We start from the raw sequence: 24,605 nt of genomic DNA on the forward strand, positions 1-24,605 counted from the left end.
TGGCCACCTCGAAATGGCGGCCTTGGCCTTCAAAGATGACCAGTCCTCACAGGCCCAGTTAACTAACTATAATCGTCACATCCAAAGCTCCCATTCCAAATTCCAACAGTCCAGCTTGGGTCTGGTGTCCACTCCCAGTGCTGTCAAGCATGTTTGGAGTGGGGTGGGGGTTACTGTACAAACATCGGTGCCAAGTGAGGACCACACTTGTGGGTGGGGTGAGGCATTCTCACAAGAGGGAGCAGGCATCCCTAAATTATCTACTGCATGGCCTGGGTGTGGTCTTCATTTCCCCATCCTCACTCTTTGGGAGGAGGTGGTCTTCTGGCTAAAGGATACTCCAAGCATCCGAGTAGACATACCCCATTTGTCTGTCAGCAGCCATGCTGTGGCGGCGGCTCACGTACAAAAAGAGGAAGATTGCCAATGGATGTTAGCTCAGGGTGAATCTTCCTCAGCAAATAAATAAATAAATAAAATGAATGTTTGGACCAGATAATCTCCAATGTTTCCTTCGTTCCAGTATGATATTCTCCAGTTCTATGGAAACACAGATTCAGAGGTTTACTTCTCTTTGCCAGAGAGAAGTTGCTGGGGTTGGAAATGATATGTTAGATAATTCCAGGGCATGTGTATGCTGGGGATTATAATCAAAGAACTCAGAGCTAAATGGTCTGTGTTTCTGCCTTTCTCCCCTCCTGCCCCTCAGTGGGCCACAGGCAGCCTCTGGAGAAAGCAGGGAGTGGCAGAGAGAGAGTGTGAGCCTCCCAGAGGGGTGGACGCCCTGCTTCAGTTCTCAGAGAAAGTGGAACTGGGGTGTTTCCCAAGTGAGGAAGGGTGACAGAGTACGATATACAACACTGAGGAAAGGAGAAGGGGCTAGACTCAGCTGTGCATGGTGTCACTTGTGGGAACTCGAAAGAGCTACTTAACCCTCTCTGTGCCTTGGCCTCCTCGTCTGACAACTGCACATGGTAACTGCTACCTGGGGGATTCGAGTGGGGAGATGAGGATGAAAGTCAATAGCACTGGGAAGTGGGAAGCCCAGAGCTTCCATGAGGTGTTCAAGAAACGGTTCCTGTAATTACGAGTGTTGTCCAAAGCGAGGGGGGCAGGAGGCTGGGATTCCCGGGCCCTGTGGCTTCCCTGGCTGCTACTCAGTGGAAAAAACAGGAAAAGCCAGGAAGTGAGTGCTGTGCTCTTGCTCCTCTGCTACTGAAACAACACCAGCTTTTCCTGCTCTGATCCCCAGCACCCGGAATTACTGACTTGGTACATTTCATCCGGTGTTGGAGGGAAATTTATCCAGCCCAGAACATGGGCTGCTGCCAGCACCTAGGCTGGGAATGGAGTTCTGGGTCACCTGGTCCAGTCTCCTGTTGTGTGAGTCCTCCCAACTTGGTGTCACAGCAACTACAAGAGGCCTGGGAACCCACATTTGCACCTGGACTGTTTGGGGGGCTGCCCTGTGCCCTGCCCCGTCATAAATGGCTATTTCTCAAATGCATGTGAGATGTCGTTGAGATAAATTAAATATTACATTTGTTTACAAGTGACTTTGCACTCATCTTTTTGACAATGTGGATTTTCTCAGTTGCCTAAAATGATTCTGCCATCACACTGATAAGAACTTCCTTTTATGGAGAACCCACAGTACCTGCCCTTGTGCTGAGTCTTTCTCTTACTGAGTCTTCCCAACAGCCACACGAAGAGGCAATTATGATGCCCATTCTACAGATGAGGAAATGGAGGCTTTGATATGTTAAGTCACTTGCCCAAAGTTACAGGACTGGTAAGTGTCAGGAGTAACAACCGAGGCCGTCTGACTCCAAAGCTCCTGCTTAACGTTCTCATTTAAGGACAGGGATGTACTTTGGCGTTTCTTGTGTTTTCATTCTGAATGAAGCTGGGAATCATTCTTCTCTTTTATTCCCTTCAGTAGCTCTAGCTGCTGCGTTCACACATTCCCTGCTTTTGCTAGGAGCCCATTTCACCCTCTGAGGGCTTTGCCTCCCGAAGTCGGACCTCACCGGTGCTGAAATCTGCCTCCGCTGATCCTGGTTGTGCAAGGCACGTTGCCCACCCCACTGAGCTCCGTGGCCCCAGCCCAGCCCAGGCGCTGCCCAAGTCTCCTCTCTTCCCCCCAGACTCCTGCAGCTCTCCCCTTCGCGCTCCGGGCCTCAGTTTCCTCGCGCGTAAAGCAGGGAACTTGATGCCTTCCTTGGGGAGGTAGCGAGGAGTTTGGTGAAGTGACATACAATGCACTCGGGGAAGGCTAGCCTGGAGCCAGAGGCGCCGTCCTCCCTGCGGCCTCCGGAGGGCCCGGCGCTCCTCCCCACCCACCCCCGCCCGGCCCCCCCGCCGCCCCGCCCCGAGGGCGGCTCCCGCCCGCGCCCTGCCCACCATGGGCGAGCGACCGCAACGTCCCGGCCCCGCCGCCCGGAACCAGCTGAGCGCAGCTGGACCCAGCAGCCGCCGTCGCCAGCGCCGCAGCAGCAGGTAGGGGAGGCGGCGGCCCCTGCCTCGGACATCTGGGGATCCCGGGCATCTGGGTCTTTCTTCTCGCTCCCCTCCCTGTCCCAACTCGCCCGCGCCTGGAGCTCGTCCGAGCAGCGGGGGCATCGCTGGAGAACGGCTTCCTCCCGCATCTTGCTCGTCGTCTAGGGGACCAAGGAAGTTTGGATTGGGGGGCTAAGGCAGCAGACAGGGGGGCCAGGTCTCCCCCCACAGGCCCCGCTGTGCTGCAAGCATCTGAGCTAATCTCGCCCCCGCCCCCGCGGCTGGGGGTACTGGGCCCGGGGTCACCGCGGCAGGCACTCGGCGTATCTGACCCGAACTTGCAGGTGGCCCCCTGCCCACGGTCTGGGCGGTGGCACCGCTGGGGAGTCTGCTCGAGGGATCCTTGACTCCAAGTAATAATGGCTTTGCCTGCTCTCCCTGGGCGATGGGGAGCCCTCCACCTCCTTCCTCTTTCTGGGCCCAGGACTGTTAGAAAGTTCCTCCTTGCACTCGTCTGGAATCTGCGTGCATGGGCTGCCCGAAGGTGCTGTCTCCTCCTCCCCTGCAGTGTTTGTTCCCTTCCCTGACTCACAGGGAAACTTCTTTCGAGTTGAAGACAGTGATTGGAACCTCCCTTTCTCTCTGGGACCCCATCTCTTCTGGTCTAATCTCCCCAGAACCTGATGACAGCAGTGTCCCCCTAGTCCAGTGCAGGCTGGCTGCTCTGTGCAGGGGCCAAGAGCAAGCCCCAGTCCTTGGAATTCTGAGGGAGATGTTGGGTGGGCAGGAGACATCTTTTGTAGCCCCTTGTCTGCCCAGACATCCACCCTTTATTCCGCCCTCCCCTTCCTCAGAGCAGAGAGGGGTCTTTAAAACCCGAACGCTAAAAAGGCAGAGGCATTCAGGGCTGGTCTGGGGGTACTGCGTGCTTGGTGGAAGGTGAGCCCTCTGGGGAGGTGCCTCCTGCTTTTGTCTGGCCTCTAGGGACTTTTCAAAGACTTAATCCTGCACGTCCTGTTCTCCCAGGACCACATTTCTCGCCAGGACCTGCTGCACTGAACTTTACAGTGACCATAGCTTGCTGGGGTCTAATCCCAACCCCATTCCACAGTTGAGAGAACTGAAGGGCCCTGAGAATTCGTGACGGGCTCATAGTCACACAGTAAGGAAGGGGCAGGGCTGGGACCCAGTTCCAGTGGGCCCTCAGCTGACTCCTTGTAGCTAGTGGGACCTGAGACTCTTTCTTGAATGTTCCATTCAGTAAGGGACTGAGCACCCTGGCACACACACATAGGAACACTGGGGCTGGTTGGTGTTTCTTGAGGATGTTAAAGGGAAGAGGCTTGGAAAGGAAGCGTAAGGATGGGAGGTGGGGGGACAGTCAGCATCCAACTCTCTTAAAACTCCATTTTCCTTTCTGGAGCCTTGCTATTTATAAATGCCAGGAAAATTGTAAACAGCCCGGGGAGCTTGGATTGGCACCCGGGTGAGTTACATGGCAGCAAAGAAGGTTTCCATGTGCATCAGGGAAGGGAACTTAATTCCAAAATTTTCCTTAGTCTTTTTTATTATGGACTAACATGAACCTGGGAAAGCAGGCAGCTCCGGGAGGGAGGGCTGCAGGGTTTGCCTCTCATGGAATTTCCTTCCTTCCCTCCTTCCTTGATTCACTGCACTTCTGGGCCTGTGTTCTGTGTGCTGCTCTGTGAGAGCCCAAGAGCCCCGAGGAGGACAAAGCTCTCAGTCTTGAAGATGCTTCCCATCTGTAGTGGTTGACACAATCACGCGATACGAAGAGTTACTTCAGCCTGTAAAGGGAAGACTAAGTCTGTCTGGGCCACCCAGGCCTCAGAAATGAGTAATAGTTTCCCAGGAGATAAAGTGATTGGAGAAGAGACATTCTGAGAAGCAGAAACAGCTTGTGCAAAGGCACTGAGGTTTTCTGAGCAATCCACGTGGCTAGAATGGAGATTGAGGGTGGAGTGGTAGGAGTTGAGACTGTAAATAAAGATGGAACTAGATTACAAACTAAGGGTTTGGACTTTATCCTGAAGGCAATGAGGAGCTGAGAAAGGTTTTTGCCAGAACAATGATAAAAACTCTCATCAATCTGGTGGCTTATGTAGGAGATGCATTGGAAGGGGCAAAACTGGAGGCAGGGGGACCCCAAGGAGGCTGTTGCATGGTCAAGTGAAAGAGTGCAGGTCTGAACCAGGGCAGTGGCCACAGGATGGATCAGAGTGGCAGATTCTGGAAGCCCAGCTGAAGAACCAGTCATAACCTGCTATAAATTTCATGCAAAAGCAGACAGTAGGCTTATAGCTCCTGGATAAGTCTGCTAAGTTATTTTGAGTTTTTCAGTGTTGAGTTTTGTTTTTAAAGTGAAAAAAAATATCGTTAGAGATGCGAACACAGAGAAGAGTATAGAGTAACCTTCATCTCTCCAAATGCTCTTCTTTCCCCAGAGGTAGCCACTGTTAACAGCCGTGTGTGCATTCTGCCAAGCTCTTACCAGCAAGAGCTGTTGATTGGAAGGATGCCTTCTCACATCTTAGCCATCCAGGGCCAGTAGGTCACTTCCTCCTACTCCACGAGGGTAGTTTGGGTCTTCGTGAGAAGTTGCCAGGTCCTAGAGATGATTTCTGAATGGCCCATAGTCCTTTGCTGAGGCATTGGTCTCTGGTTTTCTTCAAGAAAACTTGACAGCCTGTGTCTGTAGTCTCTGAGTGTGTATGTTTGCTGATTAGAGACCACAGGACTGAGAGAAGCTAGAAACACTGACTTGGGAGTGGAACTGCAGTCTTAGTTCTTCTGAGTGTCCTTGGGCAAGTCCTGTGGACAAGTCCCTGGGCCTCAGTTTCTCCATCTATAAAATGGGGAGATGTTGGTCTGCACGCTAATAATAAAAAGCTACCTTTTGGTATACCAAGCACGGAAATATTAATTACTTCATTGATTCCTCACAACCATTCCTCTGAGTTGGATACTATTATCTGCTTTTATCGATGAGGTAACCGAGGCTGAAAGAGGCTAAATAATGTGTCTTGAATTGTGAGGCCATTAGGTGATGGTACCAGGATTCTGGAGGTTTGACTATAGAGCAGTATCTTTTAATCACTGCACCAGACATTCTCCGGAAGGTTCCGTCTAGTCCTGACATGAGAACTGCTGGGGGAGTTTTGCTGTGGCTGTCATGAGGGATGTGACTCAGTGTGCACAGCTTGGGGAGCTCAGCCTTGCAGCAGAGAGACCTGGAGGGGCCCCCCATGTCTGTTTGTAAACTCATACTTTTCTATACTATCAACAGGACTCCAGAGGGTAGGTCAGTCTCCCCTCTGTTTCAGGGAGTCAAGGCTCCGAGGGGACACAGGACTTGCCCAAGGTCACTTGGTGAGTTGGGGGCCCAGCCAGGAGCAGTCCCTGCCTTCCACCATTTGAATTCATGTTCTGGAAAGATTTCTGGGGAGGCCAGGAAGAGTGGGCACCCCCCTGCCCCACCGTCATTCCCCTAGAAAACACCAGCAGAAGCAGAGAAAAGCAGGTCCCAGGAGTTATGCATTTTTGCGGGGAGGGAAAGAAAGAGACTAGTGTTTAGGCAGTCGGGGGATGTCAAGTAAAAATATCTCCTCCCTTTCAACTGAGTGAGCGTGTGTCATGTTTCAGCCTGATGTGGTTTGTGAGTTTGGAGACCACAGGCAGGCTCGGTTCCTGCTGCTCTCTGGCTTCCCCCTACTCCCCTCCCCACCCTGCCATATGCCTGCTCTCCCTGCCCTGCCTGGGACCACATCAGCAATTTGAGGGCAAGCAGAGAAAATGGGTGGGTGTGGTGGGCACTGTGGGCGGCAGAAGGCGTGGGCTTGGTCTTAGTTTTGCCGCTGAGAAAGTACTGGGTGACTTGCGCTAATGCGTGCCTCTCTCTGGACCTCAGATTCCACCCTGTGCCCAGGGGTGGACAGGATAATGTCAGGCCTTCCCAGCTCTGATGGCCTCTGAGTCAGAGGGATTTGTGCTTGGTGCACGAACATGGGACCTGCACATCTGTGGGCGCAGAGTGAGCCCACAGCCGTCATCCGTGTTTAAGTTACTTGCACCAGTGCCAGCCGGAGATTCAGCTACTGTTCACGAATTTGGTCTTTGCAGACTGAATTGGTTGCCCCGTTTTGCAGATGAGGAAGTTGAGCCCTACGATTCATTTATGTATCCTCTTCCCTGTTCTACAAGCAGTAACAATCACGGCCACCGTATGTAGCCTCCTTACTGTGTGTGTTCACCTGCTGTCTTCCCTGTCTTGTTTAATCTCCCAACAGCCCTATAAGGGAGGAGATATTGACTCAGTTTTACAGGTGAAGAAACTGAGGCAGGCCTAGAGAGATGAAATGATGTACTTTCTCTTCTTTGAGCCTCACAGTAGCCCTGAGGTTGTCATTATGGGCCCCAATTTATAGATAGGGAAACTGAGGCCTGGAGATGTGAGCTCTCATGCCCAGGGGTCCCCAGGGGCGACATGGCCAGTTAGGTTCCTTCCCAGGCTCCCCCATCCAACTCCTTCCTGGTGCCTTGCTTCTTCTGTCTCGGAGGGCCCTTCTGCACCTCTTGCATTCAATGCTTGGACTAAGGGATAACTTTTCTTCCTGGGCTGTAAAGCATCCCTGAAATCTGCTCTTCCCAGGGGGGCTCCAGAGACGCTTTGAGCCATGGAGCCTCTCAGGGAACTCCAGTGAAGGCGCCATACCAGTGGGAGTGGATTCATTGATTCTGAACTGGTTAAGTAAACAGTCTTACTACTTTCCAGCTTCAAGGATATCATCTGGGTCTGGCTTATTTGCCAAACAAAGAGTATATTCGGTGTCTGTGAGCCTTCGGGGTGGAGCTGGGCCCTTAATTTGCCTTCTATAGTGGCTGGGGCTGGGCTGGGCCCTTGGTGGGTACTCAGTAAATACTAGATAATTTTAGGGGAGTGGCAAAGCACTATGGGTGGGATGCCCATGGGATATGGGGGACTTTTTCTCCCCTCCTCCTTTTTTTTCTTCTTTTTCTAATGATAATAAATGTTCATAATAGGAAATTTAGAAAATAAAAAAAGTGTAAAAAAATAAGAACTGTCCACAATTCTGCCAACGCAAGATAATCACTGCTAACATTTGGGTGCATTTCCTCCCTGATATTTTCAGCACATTTTTTTACCCCCACATAATTGTGGTCATACCACATTTCTAATTTTCTATTCTGACTTTTTATTTTTCTCAACATTGTAACCTAAATATTTTCTCATGTTATTAAGGACTCTAAATTTAATTTTTAAAAGAGTTTTAAAAATGTACTATGCCTAAGTTTATTTTATGTGTGTTTGTTTCTATTTAAAATCTTTCTTTCCAATAGTCTAGGGGATTAAAGAAGCATTTTGTTCATAAAAAAAAGGTTTTACTTTTTTTATTATGAAAATGATATAGGCCGACTTGATTTTTCATCCCTCTCTATTATTGTATCTAAGTGTAAATATACTGTGGCTCACTTTCCCCTGTTATTAGGCATTTAGGCTGTTTATAAACAATGCTGCAATGAACATCCTAGTGCATAAATTATTCTTTCGTTATTTCCTAGAAGAGAGTGCAAGAAATGGAGTTGCTGGGTCAAAATGAGCTCTCTACCCGAAGGCCAGCCTTTCCGCTGGTGGGCAGCTCTGACTATTAGAAAGTGCCTCCTCTCCCTATGCTCTGAGATATAATTCAGCAATCAGACACCTAGCGAGCCCTGAGCCCAAGCCTGGGATCTGAGCGCTGGGAGGAAACGCCTCACCTGTGGCTCCATCCGGAGCATCCGAAAGCATTTTACAGCTTTTGCTACATTTTGCCAAATTGCTACCCAGAAAGGCTGCATCATTTCTTATTCCCACCAGCCGTCCTGAGGGCGGCAGCATTCTTGAGGGAGCGTCAGAAGCTGGTTATCAGAAGTCTAGCTGTCCTATGAGAAGACTCAGGGACCATTTTCCTGAAACATTGTGCTTCATTCATTCATTCAGCAAATACCTTTGCACAGCTCAGCATCAGTAAAGGATTAAGATCCCAGGCTGAAGAGGCAGAGAGAAGCTGGTTCTCATTCCAGTTTCTGCTTTCCATTTGCCATAAAGCTTTGGGCTTATGCCAGGTGACTTCTCTGTCTCCACATCTAGGTCCGAAGGGCTTGACTTTATGTTCGCAGCCCAGAGACTTTGGTGTGAATGTGGTGACCCTCAGCAGAAAGCCCCTCTTCTGACTGCTTCCTCACCTCAAAACAGTTTCCAGACTCTGACTTTGACAGTTGGACCTTGGAAATCACCTGAATCCCCACCTCCGGTCCTGGCTGGGCAAACACGCCCAGAGAGAGCAAGTGAATTTCCTAAAGCACACAGCAAGACTGCTGATTGCCACTCTATCACTTATGAGAGTTCAAAAGTACTCATTCTAAACCCAAACGATTTCAGTTATTATTAACCCCAAGGCGTGGGAAGATGAAGGAACTTGGCCATGGTCAGACCTCTAGTTTTTCCTTGCAGTGTGGTCTTGGAGAAGTCATTTCCCTCTCAAACTGATTCCTCTCACTCTGAAATGGGAAATGGCACCTTCTCTGGTCCTCCGAGGTCTACTTCTCTGCCAGTTGAAGGTCTGATTTCCAGATCCAGTGGCAGGTCTTGGTCTGTCCATTGTGCATCCTAAAGTGGGGTGCTTTTGGAGGTCACTAGTGCAGATATTAGGTCAGAGATTTAATATTATGACACAAAGAAAGATGCCTTTAGACCCTTTCTTTCCTCAGGGTAAAAGTTGTGTTAACAATGTTGCACTTGGACATAAAGGATGCTCTAGAGCATCTCAAACTTATCCTGCACATGAATCACCTGAGGATTTTTGTTAAAATGGAGATTCTGGTTCGTTAGGTCTGGGGTGGGGCTGAGACTCTGCATTTCTAATGATCTCCCAGGTGATGCAGATGTTGCTGGTCCACGGACCACACTTTGCATAGTAGGATTCTAAATCCCTCGTTAAGTGGATTTCTTAATCTTAATGTCTTATCTTTGAGGTTCTTTCTACCCATCGCATTTGCCTCCCTCTTCTGTAACCAATGCAGAGTCGAACTATTTGGTCCACAGCTCTGAGTTTCTGGAATCTGAAAGCCCTTGAAATATTTTGCTGCCTTTTTTCGGAGTGAGGTAGGGCCCCTCTTTCTGAGAGAGTGACTCAGTAGGAAGCCATCTGAAGGGGGAGAAATACAGCTGAAGGACCTGCATTTGGCATAAACACTCCCACCAGAAGTTTTTCCAGTTAATTCTCTCTATAGGCTGCAAACTAAAATCCCTGGGGAGGCCCCAGCCTGTTTTTGTTTGCCTCTGAACTAAGAATGGTTTTTACATTTTAAAAGGTTGTTAAAAAAAAAACCCAAAACCAAACAAGGAAGAGTATGCAACAGAGAGGGTAGTGGCCTGCAAAACCTAAAATATTTACTGTCTGGCCCTTTACACTAAAAGTTTGCTGACCCCTGATCTGGAGTAACCGAAGCTCTATGTTTTTCTCTAGTGAGCAAGAGGCCCAGCCTTATAGCTTGAAATTTAGTGAGACCAAGATGCAAGGAAGGCAGCCTGACTTGGTGGGAATTGCCCAGACATCTTCGCTGTGTGACCCTGAACACATTACTTCACCTCTCTGAGCTTGTGTCCTCCCTTCACAAAATGGGGACAATGATACCTCCCTGGCAAGGTTATTGTGAGGATGAGAGTATATAAATATGTAAGGAGTTTAACACTTGATAGATACTCAGAAAATGATAACTGTTGTCATTGAGGTGGCCATTCGAACCCTTCTGGCGTTACTGAACAGATATTCTGTTTCTCACACCAAATCGGAAGGGCCTCCCAGGGAGCTGGGAGCAGTCTTTTAGGAGAAGAACACCTCTGCTCCAGCCTCCTCCCATCCCGCCCTCAGGGCAGAAAGCTCCTCTTCGGCCACCTAGATAGATGGGGTTCCTGGAGGCTTGCACACTTTCACTAATGGTGAGCTCTCTACCCAAAGGCCAGCCTTTCCGCTGGTGGGCAGCCCTGACTATTAGAAAGTGCCTCCTCTCCCTATGCTCTGAGTGTAATTCAGCAAACAGGCACCTAGCGAGCCCCGAGCCCTGGGCTGGGGTCTGAGCGCTGGGAGGAAACGCCTCTCCTTATGGCTCCATCAGGAGCATGTGGGTGATAGACTAGTCAGTGGTTTGTGGACCTTGTTTTTAAGCCACTGCAGCCTTAAGGTCCAAAATGAAAAACAGACCAACTTGGAGTTAGCTAGGTTTAATTCTAAACCCAATTGAGTTTGAAACTCTGAGTCTCCCAGTGTCCAAATCCTGGGAAAGAGTGTATGCTCATTTTGCCCATAGAGGGCAGCACTTGTACTCTCAGCCGTCTCTGAACGGGTGCATGCGCGAGTATGTGTTTTCGCACGTGTGCACACACGTGTACATGCACGTGTGCAAGCATGTGATTCACTAGTTTCTTCCTTTGTTGAATCTTGAGCTGTGGTGGGCCCAGCCCTAGGCTAGGCCGTGGGGTACACAGGAGCAGATCTTAGTCTAATGGGGGGAGGCTGACTTGGAAACAGACCATTACAAGACAGTGTGACAGGGAAGACCAGAGGCCTGTGGGAGCTCAGAGGAGCTCACAGGGAAGGGGAGGTTAGAGAAGACTTCCTGGAGGAAAGCTGAGACTTGATGATGAATGGAAAGAGAAAAGAAGAACAGGGGTGGGAGAGAGTTCCAGAACAGTGGAAACTCTGTACAAGGTTTACACGAGGAGTCAAGGAACAGAGTGCAGCTGTGTCTGGCTGAGCTTGGAGGGTTGTGGGTGGAAGGCAGGAACTGATGAGAGCTGATGTCCAAGGGGACGGTGGGGGCAGATCATGAAGGATGTTGAAAAGTTTGTTGAGGATCCTGGACTTTATCTAGGGGCCATAGGAGAGCTGAGGTAGAGTCTGAGCAGCAGAGTGACATGATCTGGGCTTGTTTTGAGGAGACTGCACTGTAAGGGAGGAGAGAGGAAGTGGGAGGACCAGTTAGGAAGCATGGCAGTCACTCGTGTAAGAGGTGGTGGTGCTTGGACCAAGATGTTGGCAGGGGGTGGGGAGAAGAGGATGCATTCCAGTAGAATGGGCAGGAGGTGGTGGTGTTGGAGGCGAGAGTGACAGAGCAGGGGAGGTTGAGGAGGGTGGTGTCCCGGTGTTTGGCCTGGCCCAATGAGTGGATGGTGGGTGGTGGTGCTGTTGCTGAGATGGGGAGCACTGGAGGAGGAGCAGGTTACACTTAGGAACAAATGTACCACCAGTGAGGACGAGGGTGTGATTTGGAGGTGTGTAGAAGAGGAGGGGCCGGATTTGAAAGACTCGTCCTCATACAGAGTTAACAGAAAGCAGGTGTTCATTAGTCATTTGCAGGAACAATAAAACCCAACTCTGCTTTGATCTCTACCATGGAACCAGGAAGTTTCTGTGGACCTCTTTGAGGAAGGCCCACAGGGGTGGCATTTAATAACAGGTCCGAGGGTCCAGATAAGCACCCAACCTCTTTCCAGATCCCCTGCTAGCAACCCGTGCCACTCACCATGAAGAAATCCACCATGAATGTCTGGGCCATTTACTGCCGGCGGAGAACAGGGCTCATTTGTGTCCTAATCCCAGGATCCTGAAGGGCCCCACCACGTTTGGGATCTTGGCCTCTCCCCTTGGCTTGGAGAAGCTGGTTTGGGCAGAGAAAGTTTCCAGTGTAGGCAGGAGCCAGCTTGCTCAGCCTCCCCCGAATGTAGATGACTGGACTCTAGGGACTGAGAAAGGAGAAAATCCAGCTTGTCCCTGAAAGGCGGGGGCATTGGAAGGCTGGGCTGCACAGTCCACTGTGGGGCCAACACAGGCTGGCCCTGCCTTCAGTTGTCTAGCATGTACCCACTGGTCCTGCTGTTTGCCAGGTCACGTGCCAGGACCAAGGCTTCAGAGACAAAGCAGCCTAGTGGAGCTCATAGTCTGATGGGCGAGAAAGACCCATCACCAGATAATAATAATAATGATAATAATAATACTGTCTTGCAATAATAGAGCAATGTTTAGGCGTGGAGGTGGGATATGGCATGTAAATAGCTTGGGTCCCCAAACTGCACAAGTACAGGATGAGAAAGATATAATTTCTAGAAAAAGACTTAGAGATTTAATTACTAACCAGAGTAAACCAGAGACAGCTGGAGAGTAAACAGTTTCTGCATTGTTGAAAATCCTTGACGTATTTTATCTCATTTCATCCCCATAATGACCCTATTGGGTAGGTTCTCACATAATCTCTTTTTTATAGAGAAGGAAACTGAGACTCAGAGAGGTGAAGTAGCTTGGTCGAGATACATAGTTAGTTAAGTGAGGGGCCATTTTTCTAACTCCAGAATCCTGAACCATAGCTCTGAAGTTGACTGTAAGCTGAATTCAGTCATGCGATGGGGTTACCTTAAATGTGCATGGGATTTTAGGCTGGATTAATAGAGGCATGATATCTAGAATGATGGAGGTGAGAGTTCTACTTGCCCCACCCTGAATAGAGCTCATCTGAATGCCTAATTCTGGGTCTTGTGCTGTCTGTAGGGACAGGGCTCATTTGGAGTAGATCAGAGAAGGGAGTGAGGGAACCAGACTCCCTGCACTCAGGAAGAGCTGGGGGAAAAGGGGTATACGACTTTTGGAAGACTTGAGTGGCCCAGGATCACTGTCTTCAAGTCTCCAAGGAGCCACTGGGAAATAGGGTAACAGACTTGTTCTGGGTGACCCGAGAGGGTAGAGCTTGGACCAGCAGGTATAAGGCATAGAGAGAGTTTAGCACATCCTACCGACAATTCTTTTAACCAGCTAAACTCTCCAACAGAAAGTCTTGCAGCTTTGGCAGGAAGTGAGCATCCCGTTGCTGGAGGTGTGCAAGTAGGGGCTGTGTGACCATGGTCGGGGGATGAGGAGGAGTGGAAGCATTACATGGGGCTTTGACCAGATGCCCTTGAGCCTCTGATGCTGAGTCTTGGTCCTTTATTTCCAGGTGGTGCTGATACCCTCCTTGGGCAGTGCTTCCAACTTGGTCCCAGTGCCTCCCCACGGAGCCGCCGTCTTCACCCTCACAGCCCTGCAAGGTAGGTAGAGCAGCGCAGACACCCCAGCGTCCTCTCAAACCCAGCCCTGGCTGCCCCGGGGGAGTCTGGAGAGGACAGTGGAAACAGCTGCTGGTCGCCACAGTGGAGTCAAAGGGAGTCCCCAAGGTTTTTCTAGTATGGCTCAGAGGACCTTTCTGCCTCATTTGTTCCTCACCCTTCCCTGAGAGGGAGGCCAGGGAAGGGTGAGCCTTGCGGAGGCAGAGGCAAGAACAGGGCCCGGGCCCCCACCCTGGCTGTGCTGCTTGCTCGCTGTGTGACTGGGGAAGTCGCTTTCCCTCTCAAGGCGTCTGTTAGCTCTTCTGTAGGAGGCTGGAGTCCCTGAGGAGGAGGTGCAGGAATTCTCCCTGGAGGCTTTGGGGAGGTAAGAAAAGCTGGGGTGCGGCTGCCAAGCCTCCGGCTTGTTGACCATGGGAGGAGCATCTGAGCAGTGTGGGTCACGGGGCAGGTGGATGAGTCATACCCACCTGGGGATGGTGGCAGGGTGGGGCCCACCTGACTATCAGATTCACAGGTGACCCGCTGAAGTAGGCCAAGAGGCAGGGGGTGGAGTCCAGAGTCCTGGGCTGGAAGCAGGAGACTCAGTTCATGTCCCAGCTCAGGCCTCTGTTTCTCTGCCTGTGAAATGGGTGCATCAGTCTCCCCCACCCACCTAACGAGGTTGTTGTGAAGACCACACGAGCTCTGTGAGCTGTGAAACGGGCTGGGTCACTAACAGGGGAATAACCTAGCTTCCAACACGGAACAGAAGTGAATTTCTAATAGCGGTCGTGCAGAGAGCCTGGAAAACACCGCTCCAGCCATGACATCACCCTTGGTTGCCAAAAGGCGAAGGGGCTGCTTGCCTACAGGGCTTACTCATCTGCTGCAGCCCAGCTGGCTTCCAGGCAGAGACACGACAGCCGACCACAGTCAGAGCTGTTCCTCTTTCTCAAAGTTAGATGAAAGGGCCACCTGATGGTCCCCAGAATGCTTTGTCCTCAAAGCTGGGCATTCCTAGCAGGCCAGCTGGGCCCAGAGGGGGGACTTGTTCCACTTCAGCCACGGCCCGAGGGATCTGCTGGCAAAGGGGTAACCCCAATGCTGCCCAGACAGGAGGGATGGGGGCCTCTTGGCTCTGACGCTCCTGCTTTTGAGACTGAGCCCTGACAACTCCCGAAGCCCCGTTGCCTCAAAGTGATCTGTCACGAGAAAGAGTGTTGTTATGCTCTGCTAATGCTTTTGGTACCAGTGACGCGGGGACCTGTCTTCTGCTTTCCCCGCTTCTGCAGAAGAGAGGACCAAACTGAGTACCTGTGAACTGAGGGCTCTGCTCGTTCGCTCCCTTCTCTCCTCTGTCTCTGCACTCTCCCACCTCATGCCCACCTCTGCTGAACTTGGCTTCCAGCAAGGAGGCCCAGGGACCTCTTCCTTGTCAAAATGCAGTGGCATTTCCTCAGATCTCCAGGTACCACCTCTGGAGCATCAGATACCTTCTTCTAGGAGCGCGTTCTCCTTTTTGTTCTGGGAGGCTGCACCATCCAGTTCATCTCCTGCGTCTCTGACCTTCTTCGTCCAGGGCCCTGTTTTGCTGCCTCAGACGTCCTTCACCAGGATTCTGACAACCTTCTTTTCTTGAGTTACACATATGGGTCCATTCACTCATTCATTCATTCATTCATGCATGTATTCACTTGACAGATATTTAAGCCCTGAACTGGGTGTTGGAGAATCAGCAAAGAATAAGATTTTTCCATCCCTCATGGGTCTTACAGTCTTGGATCTTATAGTCAGCCGTATACACATAACAAATTCATTCTTTCTTCAGCTGTGAAGGAAACGACCAGGGTTATGAGAGCATATGGGACTGGGTGGCTATGATGCGATCTTATCTGGACAGATGAGGGAGGCCTTCCTGAAAAAGTGCAGGTGGGAGAGGGATCGGAAGGTGGCTAGGTGAGCAGGGAAGGGAGCCCCCAGGCAGAGGGAACAGCATGGGCGAGGCTCTCAGGCAGGACTTTGCGTGTGGAGTCGTTGAGGAACTGAAAGGAGGGAATGTGGTGGGAGAAGGGCCTGGAGACCAGGCAGCACCTCCCTCATGCGGGCCGTTGGAGGTCTTGGCCAGAGTTTGGATTTTATTCTAGATCACTGGGGGACCACTGGAAGTTTTAAAGGAGGGGAGAGGCTTGCCCAGATTTACTGATTAGAACCCTTGAATGGGGTAGCCGCCAGTTCCCTGATAAGCCCCAAGGGTGTCATTTTTGGTTCTTCCACACCGTGGCGTCCTGACGCTGTGCCTCAGTACGAGGCTTCGTGTTGGGCGGTCCTGGGAAATGTGCGCTTATCAGCATTCTCTGGGCTCCTTGCATTTTTTCATTTACCTGGCCAGCCCTTATTGAGCTTCTGCACTGGAGAGGGCAGGTGAATCAGACCCCGCTCCGCCCTTGCAGATCCAGATTTGTGGCGGCTGATGTTTGCGATAAGTGCAGGGGCTCCAGGAGGCAGAGAGGGCTTCTCCTCTGGGTCAGGCACCAGGCTGAGAGGGGCATTGGGCATTCCGGGCAATGGAGTTGCGTGTGCAAAGGCTGGGCCATCCAGCAGAGCCGCTGTGCTTGGGGACTAGTGAGCCTCGCAGCTAAAGCAGGAGTGTGAGATTGAGGTGGGGAGTGCCAGGAGGCGGGGGGAGAGCAGGGTTGGGGAGGCCTTGAATGTCGAGCAGGTCTCCATCCTCTGGGTGCCGGGAGCCACGGACAGGTCTTGAGCTTGAGTGATGGGATTTCTGAACAGTCAGTCGGTGGGAGGCAGAGGGGAGGGTGGATCGGAGTGGCAGCGCTGTAAACTAGTTGGAGGGAATGAGTATCGCTGGGTGAAGCCTTGTCACTGGCACCTGCCTACACACACATAGCAAAATACTCCGTGCCCCTTTCTGTCCTCTATCCTTGTTGGGTTATTCCCTGATCGGTGGTCCACCTGAGCTGCCCAGCGCTGTTTCACTCCCGCCCTGGGGTTTGGTTACACCTGGGCTCCAGAGGCAAACAGGTCTGAGCCTGAAGCATCACTCTGGCACTGTCTTGCTCTGTGCCCCTTGACACGTTCCTTAACCCCTCTCAGCCTCAGTTTCCTCATCTGTGAAATAGAGGTGATAATAGGGTTGTTGAGGATTAACTGATGGGGAAGTAAAGTCCTAAGTGTATGCCTGGTGCATAGGGACAGCTGGTTATCTTTATTTCCCTGTTCGTTGGTGATGGCCCAGGCCATGTAGTAATCTGCCCCTTGGGGAGTCCTTCTCTGTGGCCATAATTCTGTAACCTGAACTGGAAACAAGGTGTCCCCAGCAGCCCCGAAGGAGGTCTCTAGTGGGACATCGAGGGGGTTGGAAATGCCTTTATATTTCCCCCACTGGGGTCTGGCACAGGGCTGGGCTCAAGGGGCTGGACCAGGTCTTAATTGTCGTTTAGCCCAGGCTCTCAACACAAGGCTGGCCTATCATGGTTCTCATAAATACTAAACAAAAAACATTTAAATAAAAAAAAGCCATCTACCTTGGGCATCATCCCACCAGCACCTTCATCTTAAGGCTGAGGAATCTGGGGCCCGGAGAGGGACAGAGACTCATCCAAGGTCACCCAGCCCTTCAGTGGCAGGGCCTGGACCTGGCTCAAATATTTATTGCAATTCTAATTTTTTAAGTGCTGATAATTTAAAAAATTCCCAAGTCGACTAGGGGAGGGTAACAATGGAATGGGCATTTGGGGTAGGGGTTCCCCCCAGACGATTCTGGGAAGCATCCTGGCTAGAGGGGCCCCCAAGGGTATCACGTCGAACCTCCCTAGTTTACATTTGGGAAAACAGGCCCAGAGAGAGGAAGTGGCTCTCTCAGGGTCCCCAGAGAACGGGAAGCAGAAAAGTAGTCATGGGCCCACTTCCAGTAAACTTCAGGAGGTGAGCAGCCTCTTCCCCCTGCCAGCCCACTGCCTCACGTTTAAGAAAGTGAATTAGAGCGTGAACAGTGGTTTCCTGGGGAAGTTTTGGTTGTTAATGGTGTCAAGGAGAAGGACCATTTCCGGGACTGTGCGTGCCCACGTGAAGCCCGTGGAGCTGGGCTGGCCACAGCTATTTCAGACTAAGCCACAGGGTCCTATTTATAGGCTGATGTGATTATGTTGATGTAGTCAGGAGAGGCCCGCCTGCCTTCTGCCCAGCCCAGCTATGGCTGAGGAAGAGGCCCCTGGGGGCGATTCTGACCCATGGGTGAGTAGCAAGGGACCTGGAGTGGCCTGCTCGGAGGAGGGGCTCCAGGGAGGCCTCCGGGGAAGCCCCACTCCTGATTCCCAGTTCAGCTGCAGCTAGGCCATCTGCAGAGGTGAAACCAGCTCCGATCCTATTCTCTCCCTGCTTGAAAATCCTCCACTGCCTCCGATCAGGCCAGGACTCTGTAGCAGTCAGGCTCCTTCCCCACCCCCACGTCCAGGTCTCAACCCCAGGCACCCCTCTCCAGTGTCTGCATTTCCCTATGCCAGCCACACCTCTGAGCCTTTGCTTTTGCTGTTCTCTCCACCTGACTTGCCGGTTCCCACTTCCCCAAAAACAAACCTTTGTTCATCCTTCACGGCTTAAATGCTTCTCCTCTGTGGCTCATCAGTCTCTGAGTGCTCCCTGCTTGGTGCTCCCAATACCCAGAGCCACTTGAGTGATTCATGTGTGCTCCCACTGGGCTGCAAAGTCCTGAGGCCTGACACAGAGGAAGAAAGAAAGGAGAAAGGCATTTGTGGTTGAGTTCTTACTGGCCATTCATATCACGTGTTTGTTGAGATATGATCTGCCTGCCACTCTACGCAGGAGGCATCTTTAAAAGGTGTGTGGGATGAGAGTAAGACTTCAGAGTCAGAAAGCCTTGGATTCAGACTCTGCTCTGCACTTCCTAACTATGTAACATTGGGCTGAACCTCTCTGAGCCTCAGTTTCCCCATCTGTAAAATGGGAAAGATGCTAGCTATAGGTTTGAGAGAGCATTGTCAACAAGACAAAGCTAATAAGTAATTCTCTTGTTGCCTGGTCCATAATAAGCTTCAATGTGCAGTAGTTGGTGTTATTTACAGGCAGGGAAACTGAGGTTCAGAGCAGGAAAGCACTTTCTCTAGGGCCCCACACATGTCAGTGGCTGAGAGGAGAGACCTGGTCTTGGGGTCCTAGCCTCCAATTCCACTCTGTGTTCTCCTTCTCTCTCTCTCTTAGTCCCCTGGGCCTATTCTGTTCCCCAGATGAGGAGAAGCTTTGTTTGGGGATTGTTTTTCCTAAGAAGTTTCCTCTGTGGTATCACTGGATGACTCAGAGCCGTGAGTCACTGGAGGCTGGGGGCGGAGGGTGGACTGGGGAGGGGTGAGGAGGGAAAGGAGAGAATGGACAAGGAGGGGGCCCCAATTCCACTTCTGGCTTTCCCACTGCTTGGTCAGCTAGGTCTGACAAGTCCCCTCTCCTGTCTGGCCTCAGTTTCCCCAAGGGTGAGAGGAGATGCTGGGCTTTGATGAGTGGTTCCCAGGCCAGGCTGAGCCTCAGAAGCCCAGGTTCCCAGGCCCCGCCCCAACCTATAGACTCAAGAGGCTGGGCCTGGGGCCTGGGAGTCTACCTTTCTGGAGCTCCCCAGGTGATTTCTGCTGCACACCTGGTCTGCAGAGGTGTTTGGGAACCACACAGCTCAAGACTCCTCCCGGCACAGCCTCAGGGCGCTTGCTCAGCCTCTGCTTGACCATCTCCGCTAACCCACGGAGAGTCACTTCTCTTGCTGAATGCCTTTGCAGAATGGTGCAGGGGAAGTGCACAGGCTATATATATATTTTTTTTGGTGAGGAAGATTGTCCCTGAGCTAACATCTGTGCCAGTCTTCCTCTACTTTGTATATGGGGTGCTGCCACGACATGGCTTGATGAGCAGTGTGCAGGTCCATGCCTGAGATCCGAACCTGTGAACCCCGGGCTGCTGAAGTGGAGCGTGTGTGCTTAACTACTATGCCACCAGGCCGGCCCCCAGGCTTTTTTTTTTTTTAAACAGCTTTATTGAAGTATAGTTTACAAAAGTTGTCAAAGTAAATTAACATGTAATTTACACATATATAATTCACCTGTTTTAAGTAATTCAATATTTTTAGTAAATTCACAGTTATGCCGCCATCACCACAATCCAGTGTGAGAACATTTTTATCACCCCAATCACCCCTAAAATATGCCTGTGCCTGCTTGCTGGCAGTCTCTGCACCCACTCCCACCCCACCACTGATCTACTTTCTGTCTCTCTGAATGCCCTGACCTGTGTGCACCTCACCGCTTCACCATTTCTGGCTGTGTGACCTCATGCGGATTATTGCTCTCTCTGAGCCCTGGATTTCTCTTCTGTAGGAGTGGAGATTTATATCCTCCTTGTAGCTCGTTGTTTGAATTTCACTAATGTGATAGAGTGTCTGATGCATAGTAGGAGCTGGGGACGTGGGAGCCTGGCACACAGTACACAGAACATAGTACAGATCCCCAGGCACAATTGTAACAGTACTAGCAAACATTTTATAACACTCGCTTTGTGTCAGGCACTGGGCTAAGCACCTTTAATGCATTATCTCTTTTAATCCCCACAACAGCCCTATTAGGTGAGTGTTAATATCGTTTCCATTTTATAGCAAAAGAAACTGAGGCACTGAGAAGGGGTCGCCTAGGTAACCGTCGGTAGGGCGGGGAGTCTGTCCAAGAGCCTGCCCTCCTTAACCATTACACTACAGACGATAATCATGGAGCGAGTGACACAACTGATGGACCCAGGACAAGGTTTGTGGTGTACATTTCCAAGGGACAGGACCTGGTACAGTGGACATGGGATTTGCAAGATGGTACATAGTACAGAGTACATCACACAACGGATGTGATATGATGCATGGAGCATGACCTAAGGTGTAAGTAACATGAGATGCAGTGCATGGAACACGGGTACACACAGGATGAGGCATGAGGACCACGAGGTGTTCCAGTATGTTGCGTAGAGAGCACGGTGTATGTGATGCTGGGCATGGTTCAAAGAAGATGACACAGGGATGTGGTACCCAGGGTGTAGGGCTTGAGATACAGCAGTGGGGCACAGAGGGTCTCTTTTTCATGTCAGTGCCTGGGGCCCCAGCAGGCAGAGGCAGAAGCCAATTTTCTCCTCTCACAAAGGCCTGTTTTTGTTCTTCCTCTTCCCCATCTCTTTGGATGCCAAAGAGTGGGAGTGTCCCAGAGGAGTGGGGCCCAGAGCGCCCCCCACCATCTCGCCAGCTCAGACAGGGGTCAAGGCTTGGGGCCAAGTCCATGGCTCACGAAGAGCCTGCCAGGCCCCCAAGTCCCCTCTCTCAGAGGCAGCCGTGAGTGTCAGTGTTGGCTGGGCCAGAGCCGGGTAATTTTCCTCTAAGGGCCGTCCTCCCTCCTGCTCCCCTCCCTGGCTGCCGCTGCTGCTGGCCCTGAGTGCGTCTGCATTCCGGGGCTTAGGGAAGAGAGCCCGCTGCTGGGGATGAGGAGCAGATGGCCACCAGCTGCTGTCTGAGGGGATGGAGGTGCAGGGAGGAGGCAGTGCTCGCAGGCTAGCATTTCCTGAGCCCTCCCAGCACCTGGCGCTCACTCCCTTATCTCGTCTCTTGTCTATGAGAGCCCCAATAGCTTGATGAGGAGACTGAGGTTCAGAGAGGCAAAGAGCTTGTCCAAGGTCACACAATCAGATGCAGAGCCGAGGCTAGCCCCTAGCTGTCCTGAAGGCAGGAAATTGAGGACATACAAAGGTTAGGTGGCACAGAGGGTGTTGTTGGGGGAGTCAGTGGGTGAGGAGGTTGAAAGAGCACGTGGGCACCAGATCATAGAGGGCCTTAAGTGCCAAACGTAGGAGTCCTGACTTCTTTCAGTCTGCACTGGGGGCCGGGGAAGGGTCTTGAGGAAGAAATAATCAATCTCTTTGGATAATGAGAGAGTTGAAGGCAGTGAAAGAAGCTAGTGCAGTGGTTCCAGAGAAAAGATGGGGACCCTGAACCAGAACAGGGGCTGGGAAATGAGTGTCAGGCAGGGAGTGTGTGAGGTTGAACATCTCAGCTCTGGCCTCAGCCCTTATGTGCTGTCCTGGTGGGGTGACTCTGGTTAGGCCCTGCCTCTAAGAGTGTTCCAGAAGGTTCCAGAAGCCCCCAGAGGGACAGGCACCTGGAGGATGCTGCTGGTCATTGGGCAGGTACCTGGATGGAGGTGAGGCCGGTAGACACCTGAGAAGAGAAGACAGCACCTTTCTGGAGCCCTTCCTACCATATGCCAGGCATTGTGTTTTGTGTGTTGGATCTTGTTTAATTCCTCCAGCTGGTTATGATTATTCTCTGAGCTGGGATAGAAACAAAAGCATTCCAGTACTATACTTCTGTTTATGTTTAAGAGGGGGAAGTACTTAAAAAAAAACAACTGTTAAAATTAAAAGGATTAGTAACCACACAAATATTTTTGCATCTCTGGCAGCTCTATTGTAGTTAAAAGTTTGAGATAAATTGCAGAGAATCTTTAATTATTCTATAGCATTTGGAGTTTTTGCATAACTGATTTTTTTTCTTTATTGTGAAGTTTTTGTTGTACATTATTGTTTGTCAGTCACCATATAAATGCATCCCTTCACCCCTTGTGCCCCCCCGGCCCCCCTTACCCCTGGTAACCACCAAACAGTTCTCTCTGTCCGTGTGTTAGTTTATCTTCCACTTATGAGTGAGATCATGTGGTGTTTGTCTTTCTCTTTCTGGCTTATTTCGCTTAACATAATACCCTCCAGGCCCATCCATGTTGTTGCAAATGGGATGATTTGGTCTTTTTTTATGGCTGAGCAGTATTCCATTGTATATATATACCACATCTTCTTTATCCAATCATCAGTTGAGGGACATTTAGGTTGCTTCCACTTCTTGGCTGTAGTGAATAATGCTGCAATGAACAGAGGGGTGCATAAGCCTCTTTGGATTGTTGATTTCAGGTTTGTTGCGTAGATACCCAGTAGTGGGATAGCTGGATTGTAAGGTATTTCTATTTTCAGTTTTTTGAGGAATCTCCATACTGTTTTCCATAGAGGCTGCACCAGTTTGCATTCCCACCAGCAGTGAATTAGGGTTCCTGTTTTTCCACAGCCTCTCCAGCGTTTGTTGTTTTCGGTCTTGGTGATTATAGCCATTCTAATGGGTGTAAGATGATATCATAGTGTAGTTTTGATTTGCATTTCCCTGATGATTAGTGATGTTGAGCATCTTTTCATATGCCTATTGGCCATCTATATATCTTCTTTGGAGAAGTGTCTGTTCATTTCCTCTGCCAATCTTTTGATCGGGTTGTTTGCTTTTGTTGTTCAGTTGTGTGAGTTCTTTATATATTATGGAGATTAATCCCTTGTCAGATATATGGTTTGCAAATGTTTTTTCCCAGCTGGTAGGTTGCCTATTCATTTTGATCCTGGTTTCATTTGCCTAGTAGAAGCTCTTTAATCTGATGAAGTCCCACTTGTTTATTTTTTCTTTTGTTTCCCTTGTCTGAGTAGATGTGGAATTTGAAAAGATCTCTTTATGACCGCCATAACTGATTTTTACAAGGATCAAGTTCTGGCAAGCCTGTGAGATAGTCTGGCCCTTCTATACCTGAGGACACTGAGGCACGGAGGTTGAGTCACTTGCCCAGGTCATCCAGAGAGTAGGTGGCAGGGCTGGGATTGGACGGTGCCTCTGGAGCCCTTGTTCTTTTGGGTGGGGGCAGACCACTTGTGGAGCAGGTGGGAGGCAAGGCAGGCTCTTTAGGTGCTGGCTCGAGGCCCTCTTCTGAGATGACTCCCCAGCCCTGGCAGCAGGTACCACCCGGGTTTCCGGGCTTGGCTGGGACCCTCTAGCCCTCCCCTGCTTTGGATGCAAGGACACAGAGGCGGAGGTCAAGGGTGGGTATGGGGGCCAGTGAGCTGTATATGTGCAGGGCCTGGACACATGCTAGGGTTCTTCTTTGCACGTTATGGGTATTGAGCACCTGCTGTGTGCCAAGCATGGGACCAGGGGTTCCTTCAGTCCTCCCTGCACCCCACAGAGTAGGAATCATCACCCCATTTTACAGAGGAGGAAATTGAAGTGCTGCAGAAGGGCCACTTGCCCAGTCCCCTGTCCCCACCCCCCCGCCCCGTATAGTAGGGATTTGGGCTCTGTCCAAACTCACCCCAGACATTGCCTTGTATTCTCTTGAACAGAAGGTTGTTCGCCCTTCATCTTGTTGGTCATTCTTGGCATCCTGAGCTCAGGGAAGCTCGGCCCCTGCTCCTGGGTTCCTTCATCTCTCCCCTGCTCTGCACCTGCCCCCTTTGTGTTTCTCAGGAGTTCTGCCTGCAGGATGCAAACTGACGCCCAGATAGATGGTCTCTTGAGCTTCTTGCCAGAGCGGGGGCAGCGTTGCCTGTAGCTGGCTGTGCGGGGTTTCGGGACAGAGAAGGGCTTCATTTGGAGTCCACAGCGGGAGGGACATATCACCATCTTCTGATGGCCTGTCGTCATTGTTCCCATCATGATGATTATTGGCCTAGGCAGCCTCCGCCATCCCTGGTGGAACCTGGTGAAGGATGAGCTTGATCCTCAGACAGGCAGGAGGGGACCTGGGCCAGATGCACAAACGTTATTTGCCTTTTGCTGTTTCTTTCAGAACCCTAGAGTCCCAGGGCCTGAAGAGTCCTTAGAGATGGGCTGGTTCGCTTGTCACCTGAGTCCTCTTGGCTAGGTCACCGCTGGGCAGCTCCTTATCTCTCAGGAAGAGGGGGAAGGAAACCGGCATTTTTGAACATCTCTTTTATGCCAGGCGTGATCTTAGGATCTTTCACATTTATGGTCTCATTCAGTCCTCTCCACCTGCCTTCAAGAAAGGCATTTTTACCTCAATTTTATACGGAACGAACTTGAGTCTCG

General features: G+C 50.9%; 1 protein-coding gene across 1 annotated transcript in view; it reads left to right on the forward strand.

The window, feature by feature from the left end:
• Positions 1–2,425: 2,425 nt before the first annotated feature.
• Positions 2,426–24,605, forward strand: part of GSN (gelsolin) — a 56,130-nt gene continuing 33,950 nt past the window's right edge. Inside the window, exons 1-2 of the mRNA XM_058523916.1 lie at positions 2,426–2,499; positions 13,564–13,654. The gene's annotated coding sequence lies outside the window, so the exon portion shown is untranslated. The remainder of the gene's footprint in view (positions 2,500–13,563; positions 13,655–24,605) is intronic.

Source organism: Diceros bicornis, chromosome 28 (assembly GCF_020826845.1).
Source record: "Diceros bicornis minor isolate mBicDic1 chromosome 28, mDicBic1.mat.cur, whole genome shotgun sequence".
Taxonomy (NCBI): Eukaryota; Metazoa; Chordata; class Mammalia; order Perissodactyla; family Rhinocerotidae; genus Diceros; species Diceros bicornis.